Below are 8,264 nucleotides of genomic sequence, written 5' to 3' on the forward strand. Positions count from 1 at the left end.
CAGAATATCAACTTCAGTTTTTGTGTCTGAAATAAGTAAAGAAAGACTTACATTATTTTTCTAAATTTGGTTAATCCAGGTAGGTTTTGGTTTGTTTGTCACTGGATGAAAGGGGTAAAAATGTCCGAAGTTTGGCCGTGAACAAGAGATACATGATCCATACGAGTAGTTCGAGAAACCAAAACAAAATGCGACTTTAAGATTTGGTAGAGAGACAGAGAGAGAGAGGGAAACGAGAGTTGGAAAGAAGGGGAGGCGAGATCTCGCGTGATTTCATCGTCTTCTCTCTATCTGTTTCTATTTCTTTTTTCTTTTTTTTCCCCTCTTTCTTTTGTATTCTCTTGATCATGTTATGTCACCCTTCTCTTGTATTAGGTATGCCTGGTGTTACCCAGGATAACAAAATAGAAAAGTTTAAACAAAAAAGTTTTTTGGTCATTTTTTTTATGGCGCAGAAGAGCGAAATCCGAAAGTCAAAAAAATTTTTTCTTTTTTTTTTTTTTATTACATTTTCACCCCAAACAAGGCACATTGCCACTTTGGTGTAGGGGCTACTATCAGGGGCAACAACTACTGGGGCACTATGTTGGGATTTGGGCAGCAAGATGTCGGTTCACGTTACACTTGAACTTCTGCATGTCAGTAGAGTTAGGGAAGCAGGGACCTGGAATGGAATTCCAGAGTCTAGCGGTTCTGGGGAAGAAACTACTGGAGTAGAAAGATCTTTTACATCTAGGGATCTCTACTGTGTGGGGGTGGGATTTAGCTGCCTATCGGGTTTGTCGAGGGTGTCTACGTCGTGGGGGCACAAGTGTCTGCAGTTCGTCAGAGCATTCACCATTAAAATACTTGTAGAACAGGCAGAGGGATGCAACGTTTCGTCGATGGGACAGAGGCTGAAGCTTAGATGCCAGTTCAGGGCCTATCAGATTGGCGACTCTCTTTTGAACCTTGTCTAGGAGCGAGAGACTAGCAGCAGATGCACCAGCCCAAATGGGACAACAATACTCCATACATGGGCGAATGGTGGCCTTATAGAGGTACAGGATACTTTCAGGTGTCAGTAGTTTTCTAGCACGGTAGAGAGAGCCTACCTTTTTCGCAGCGGCCCTGCCAATGTTTTCAATATAATTGTTCCAACTCATGTTTCCTGTGAACGTTAGGCCAAGCAGTTTGAAGGATGTACTCTCAGACCGGGAGTCACTGGCCATTGCTATTGGTGGCAGAGAAGGTTTCTTGTAATTATTGAAGGAAACCAGTTTAGTCTTGGCAGCATTGAATGTGACCATCCATTTATGTCCCCATTCCGCTACAGATTGGAGGTCATCCTCTTGTGTTTTTGCCATTTCTTTAGTTATGTGTTCATTTGTTTTCCTGTCATGCCTGTTATAGAGTGTGGTGTCATCAGCATATATACCCATCTCAGAGGCAGTTTTGTCAGGGAGGTCATTAATAAATATTAGGAACAATAAAGGTCCAAGGATAGACCCCTGAGGCACTCCCACATTTATATCACACTGTTTAGATGTACGACCGTCATGAACAACCTGGATTTTTCTCTTATCTAAGAAGGATTTAATTATGTTAAGTATTCTACCAGTGATACCGTATGATCTGATTTTCCTGAGGAGACCCTCATGCCATACCCTGTCAAAAGCCTTAGATATATCTAGAGCTACCGCTCTGCCCTCCCCCGCTTTGTCCAGTGAATGGTATATACGTTCAGAGATTACAGTGGGGATGTCTGCTGTGGAACGGGCTTGTCTAAATCCATATTGTTTGTCAGTCAGAAGTTTAGCATCTGTAAGCTGCCGGACTAGAGCATGGTTAATTATGGTCTCAAATATTTTGGTGAAAAGTGGGAGGAGGCTAATGGGGCGATAATTTGATGGGTCAGTTCTTTCGCCAGAATTCTTGAATACTGGTATCACAGAAGCAGTTTTCCAACAGCCCGGAAAGCATGATTCATTAAGGCATTTGTTGTAGAGTTTGGAGAGAACTGGAGCTACTTCGGCTGAGCACTATTTTAATAGCACAGCTGGGATGAGATCAGGTCCACATGCTTTTGAAGTGTCAAGGTTTTTTACGATAGCGTGTACCTGAGCAGGGGTGATTTTTAGATCGTCTAGCGTGGCGTCTGTTCGCAAAGGAAAGTTAGGCAGGAGGTGGTTGGAAGGGTTCAGTGTGGAGTTTGAGGCAAACTGGCTGGCAAGCACATTAGCCTTGTCGGTTGCTGAGCAAACAACCTCGTGATTAATAAACAAAAAAAAAAATGGTATCTACTTACTTTTTATTATGTCTATTTCAACTAAAAGCAATATTATAATTTCTAGAAATGTGCAGAGGTTGCGTGTTAATTTCGTAGTCGGGGTCACCACTTATAGGACTCTGGACTAGAGTCACTATTTAGTAAGGGTGTGAGTTGTCATCCACCAATTCATAATCAGCATCTATCAATTTTTAAGATCGTGGTCCAGGTTGCAGGTGCAGGAATCTCTAGAAGTCGAAAGTAGTAGAGTATCCGTGGGACCGTTAAAGGTAAATTTAACGAAATCTCCGCTTAACAAAAGGTGTTTCACCAAATCACATCCTCAGATACATAAAATAAAAACATGAATAACTCCAGAAGATAACGACACTTGACAAGGAACTTGAGATCGCTGTATTGATATGAGATAAAAAAAAATTGGTAAATATTATCTTATGCTACAACAGACCACCGACCACTCTAATTTGTTTTTTAGGGGTATTCGAGGTCGCTGACAACAAATCTGATAATCAAACCCGTCGCAAATTTACCGTTTGCATGGTACGAACCCTTGAACCCTGGGACTATTTTACACCATTTCACCGCCTTCAGTGGTGTTTTCTTACATGATGCACACGCGTGTAGTGAATGGCTTTATCATATCGTGGAGGAATCTTGTGTGGACATTTTAAATAAAGTTTTCAAAAGAAAAAATTTGGTTCATTTTTTTGTGTTACCTAGTTTTTAATGCTTTTTAATTAATCTAAAAAAAAGTTTTCACGAGTTTACAAAAACATTTTTATGTTTCCCGTCCTTTTTTAGGGGTATTCAATTATAGAACTTGTGTAGTTTAACATGTGCTTCTGCAGTTTAATTAACCTTTTTTTTCTTGTCATTTAAAATGTCCGTCGTGTATTCATGCGCTTTGTGAAACGTCAAGTAACTACGTGCGCGTCTGCATGCGAACGTACATTTCAGTAAGAAACTGATCGCACGTAGCATAAACGAAGGCAGTGAAATGGGACAAAGTAGTCCCAGGTTCCAGAGGTTCATACCATACAAACGGTACATTTGCGACAGGTTTGATTATCAGATTCGTTGTCAGCGACCTCGAATACCCCTAGAAAACCAAATTAGAGTGGTGAGTGTAAGGTAATATTTACCTAAAAATTTATTTATGTGTTAAAGAAATATCAATTCAAATCGTTCCAACGTGAGTGTCCATTATGCAAACTTAACTAAATGAGGATCTCGTAAAAATGGCATGAAGTTTAAGATTACTGATTTTAATAAACCAACTGACACACATGGTTCGAATGTGGTTATTTTCTGAGAGAGAAACAATCATTAAACCATACAAGCAAAATGCGTGTGTGTGTGTGTGTGTGTGTGTGTGTGTGTGTGTGTGCGTGTCCATCACATAAGAAAACAGTAGTTCAAAATAACATTGTTTAAAAGAAGATTCAAATTCCCATTCGCTGTGGTGATTTTCAATCGGTGTTACAGAGAAAAACTGGTTTGATTTTGTTTGTAGCGTGTGTAAAGTCCAGACGGGAAATTTTAACATCTCCCTTTTGATAGAGTTTCATTGACACGTTTTCTGATATATGTGAGCATTGAAATGATGACTTCTACGAAAATATCTCTGCCAAAGATTTGTTCCAGCTGTATGTAGCGATTGCTACATGACTCTTTTCCCAGACAAAAAGTTAATCTAAGAAGAAGGAATAGAATATTGCAAGTTGATGATTTTTGAGTTGCGCGGTTGCCTGAGTGTGATGAATTGCATAATTTCCAAAAAAATGAGCTGCCTGGTTGTGGGATGCGTTATGGACATTCATGTCTGTTTGGAGTATACCTGGGAGATGCGAATGTCGTAGGTAATAATTCCTCGTCATTCCTATGGTTCGCGGTGATCTGTTGTAGATCCATATAAGTCTGCAAGTGAGTCTGAAGAGTCCAAGTACAAGTGGCTTTGTACTAGTGTATCGGCATTGCGTACGAGTGCAATTTACTTGTGAGAAGCTTCCTTATGCATGCGTGAAAATGTACCAGGACTGCTTAAAAAATCTGAGGTGCTTGTAATGAGCTTGTTCTGAATGTCGAGCATGGTTGGCCCAGGAGGCTGAGGCGTTATTAAATTCTGCACGTGTGAAAAATGGTGGTATCTCCAATGTTTGACATGGCCATGGTTGACATGAGAGCATTTGTCTGCATTGTCGCGAGTTTCATGGAAGATTCGGCATTAAACAGGCGTTGATAATCACTGCTGGCAACGATATAGGTAAAATCCCATTGGTGGTCAAATTGTACAACATGCTGACTTCGGGACTGCTAATCTGTAGGAGGACCATATTTTTGGCACCAATTTGCTGTAGTCGGAGTCAGATTCGTAGGAAATCATGTTTTATTTAATTTTCGAGTGAGATTGTTTGCATAAATCGCTAATTTTATTGGGACCAGTGTTCCTAGTTCATAAGGAAGGTCCGTGGATACACATGTCGGCATTTACTGACATCATATTAGATGATTGGAAAAAAAAAAAAAAAAGATGAATTTTGTTCTTTTTTTTGTTTTTTCGAGTTGAGAACCAAAGCAGAAGGTCGTCTCTCCAAAACGGCAGGACTTTAAGGCAAGCATAGTTGAATTCAATGACACTGTGTCGTTTTCCATTTTAGGTGTGCATCTGTTCTGGTTCACCACTATCATTTGGTAATTCCTCAATCGAAGTCTGTACACTGCAGGAGTTATGATTTGTTGAATTTCTGTGGTATTATTCATTCAGTTACGCTTATTCAGAATGAGCGATCCTTGTCATGCCCGAGTAGTCATCAGTTTCCAGATTCACATGCAGAGTCACCAATTATAGGACTGTGTGGGAAGCGTCGAGGTCACATTATGAATTTATATAATGAACAACACTTATCATCGTGTTAGATGTATAAAGGCAAAATGTTCCCGACTTAAGGGTTTCCGAAGTAATGAAGAATTAGTGAAATGACGGTTTTCATGCAGAATATGCATGGGGTTTAATTTTACTGAGGTTTTATGATATGAGTGACACGTGGTTCGAATGTGGTTATTTTCTGAGAGGGAAAACAGTCATTAAACCATGTAAGCAAAATGTGTGTTGTGTGCATTCATCGCATAAGAAAACAGAAGTTTGAAATAACATTGTTCGAAAGAAGATTCAAATTCTCGTTCACTGTAGTGATTTTCCATGATAGGTGTTAAAAATCTCCAACGCGGCCCAGTTTCAAGTCGGCAGACCCATTTGCTGTGGGAACCAGGAGCAGCAGTACCCAAACAGCCCTTTTCAGGGCTACTCAACAAACTAATTATACGATACACAAACTACCAGAATGCGATGTACACTCCACTCTCTATTGCTGCCTGCCTCTTTGATCTCCCCCTCACACCCTACCATTCTGGTACTCCAGTTCCAACTCATTCCTGCAGTGACCAGCAACTACAGTGGCTCTCCAGCTTACTCTTGTGGCTCTCCAGCAATTCCAGCTTACTCCTGCAGCATCTCCAGCTGACCTCAGCAGCTCACTTCTGCAGCTCCAATGCTTCCAACCACCAGCTCCTGCAGCCCACTGACGTCTAGCTACTCGCTCCAGTGTCCATTAACATCCAGCTACCTGTACTATTGCTCACTGATTTCCGGCCATCAGTTCCTACCTCATAGACCCAAGAATCTCAACTCCACAAGATGTCAGTTCTTGCTCCGGCTGATCCTGAATCCATTGACGAGTATTTTATCTTTTTTTCTTGGTAAAAAGAAAATACGATACATGTCTTTAACTGATCATCTGAGGCTTGCCATCCTTCTTTGCTATTGTTGTTATCTATTTGTTTTGTGTCTACCTTAGTTGTACGGTCGATTGGCACCTTCACATCACCTCTCGCCCCTCTGCAGCATTGTTTATTTATGTATAAACTTGAAATTTCTTAGAAAAGTATTTTCATTAATTAATTTTCTATCTTATTGTTTTCGTAATTTTTGGATATGTTGCTATCTAAATTCAAAATTGACAAGTAGATATCACTGGTTTTACTTTGAAATTCAATAAATTAATTCATGTGAATTTCATATTATTATTATAGAGGCAATTCTCTAATAAATTATATCGTACACAATATATAGTAATGATTTGAAAAGTTGATAAAAATATCAAAATACGACTTGGGTGCCATCAGCTAGAATCAAAACCACAACATGTAACTTTCTAGCATCATCCGTTGCTATCTGAAGTAAGCCCATATGCATATAAAAACTTAAATAATGGTGTTAAAGGTATAAATTTATATTTGCACATATGTAGGAGTGACACGTTTAGTCAAATTACTCCTACCAAGTTTCACTCTTCTTCAATTTTGACTTCTTAGCAGCTATTTTTACCAACAAGAAACCAAATCGAATTAGTTCCATGGGTTCGAATCCCCTACATATAAAGTTTCAAGTCTGTAGACAAAAAATTAACAGAGTAGTTTTATAGAGACCGTTTCACACACACACAAACAAACAAGGTCACATATATATATATATATATATATGAGAGAGAGATTACAAGTAAACAGCTTGAAAAAATATCTGCAAAAAGGTAATTTAAAAAGAAGTAATAAATATAATTTACAGTCGGGAGAGGGTCCATTTTCCTATATAAATTTAAAGTAAAATAAGCACCCACTTGTGGGTCAGTTAGGGATGTGTAACTTTTTTTTTTTCTTTGATGGAAAATAGTTTTTGTATGAGACAGAGCATGGTGTAGGTTAACTACGTTTATAGTTGGAGGGGGGGGTCGCTGAGCAAAAACAAACGTGGAGGTAACAAAGAATTCATTTAGCACAAAAAGTTGTTTTATCTTGTGATTAAGTGTAGGTTGTTTGTTCCTTTTTGATTGTTTTTTTTTTTTTGGTCATTTGAATATAAAACGTTTATTGCTCCTTTTGTTTTCAAATTATTTAACAAAAAGTGTTATTTAACAAAAATGTGTTTTTTTTTTGGTACTTATTGAGAATTACACTTATTTATACAAACAAAAATACAGAAAATTTTTTATGATATATGTAATCGTCACGGGATAAAGACGTCATATTCCAAAAATTGCGTAAATTGATCAAGTAGTCTTTTTAGCTAAGAAAAATTAAAAAATTTACGATATTTAGCGATTTTAATACCAAATGTATTCAGTATAAGGCTGATTTTGGTGTAGATACTTTGAATTGAGTTGTCTCCCCCTTATTTATTTCATCATGGTCAACGAAAACATTAAATCAATAAATCGTCAGGTGATTAACTCATCGCAAAAAAATTTTCAAATTCAATAATATAACATTCGGTACAGACCCGACAACTGGAAGAATAAATATAAAAAATGTGGATTTATAAGACCAAAAAATGCAACCTTGATTGCCCTTCGAGGCTCATGGCGCAGTGGATAGAGATGTGGAATATCTACGATTCCAGGTGAGCATTGTATGAAGATAGCGGTTTCAATCAATTTCGGAGGATTAGTTGTCCAAACTGCGACGACAACAACTATGGAAGGCAGTAATTGCTGAGGATGCAGTTAGGAGACTGAGCATTCCTATTCTGTCGCAGTTAACCACCTGACGAAGGCCAGAGGAATAATTGGCCGAAACGTTGTGAAACAATAACTAGAAGACGAGGATAATAGTCCGCAAATAAAATAAATTATACAAATTAATAATCTCCAAAGAATTCCAAATTCAATATCAAATTAGCAGTTGAAAACATTTTATTTAGAGAAGAAAAGTTTGCTAGTAGAGAGATGTGTATGTGTGTGTGCACACATCTGTGTCTATTAGCAGTACCAGTAGTTTTAGTTGTTTGTTGGTTGTTGTCTTTTCTTGTGATTTAATGTTGGCGATGCTGATGATAGAGGTTCATGTTGATATAATGAAATATTTGTATTGATGTCGTTGATGTTATTATTGATTGCTGTTGGTGGGAAGTTTGCACTCGCATGGTGAATATAGGAAGGTGTTA

At 38.3% G+C, this 8,264-nt stretch overlaps 1 protein-coding gene across 1 annotated transcript in view; it reads right to left on the reverse strand.

Moving 5' to 3' along the window:
* LOC145292979 (uncharacterized) overlaps positions 1 to 216 on the reverse strand; it is a 485,581-nt gene extending 485,365 nt beyond the window's left edge. Inside the window, exon 1 of the mRNA XM_080139221.1 lies at positions 52 to 216. The gene's annotated coding sequence lies outside the window, so the exon portion shown is untranslated. The remainder of the gene's footprint in view (positions 1 to 51) is intronic.
* Between the last annotated feature and the right edge of the window lie 8,048 nt (positions 217 to 8,264).

Source organism: Euprymna scolopes, chromosome 14 (genome assembly GCF_053919585.1).
Source record: "Euprymna scolopes isolate OS-2025 chromosome 14, ASM5391958v1, whole genome shotgun sequence".
Lineage (NCBI taxonomy): Eukaryota > Metazoa > Mollusca > Cephalopoda > Sepiida > Sepiolidae > Euprymna > Euprymna scolopes.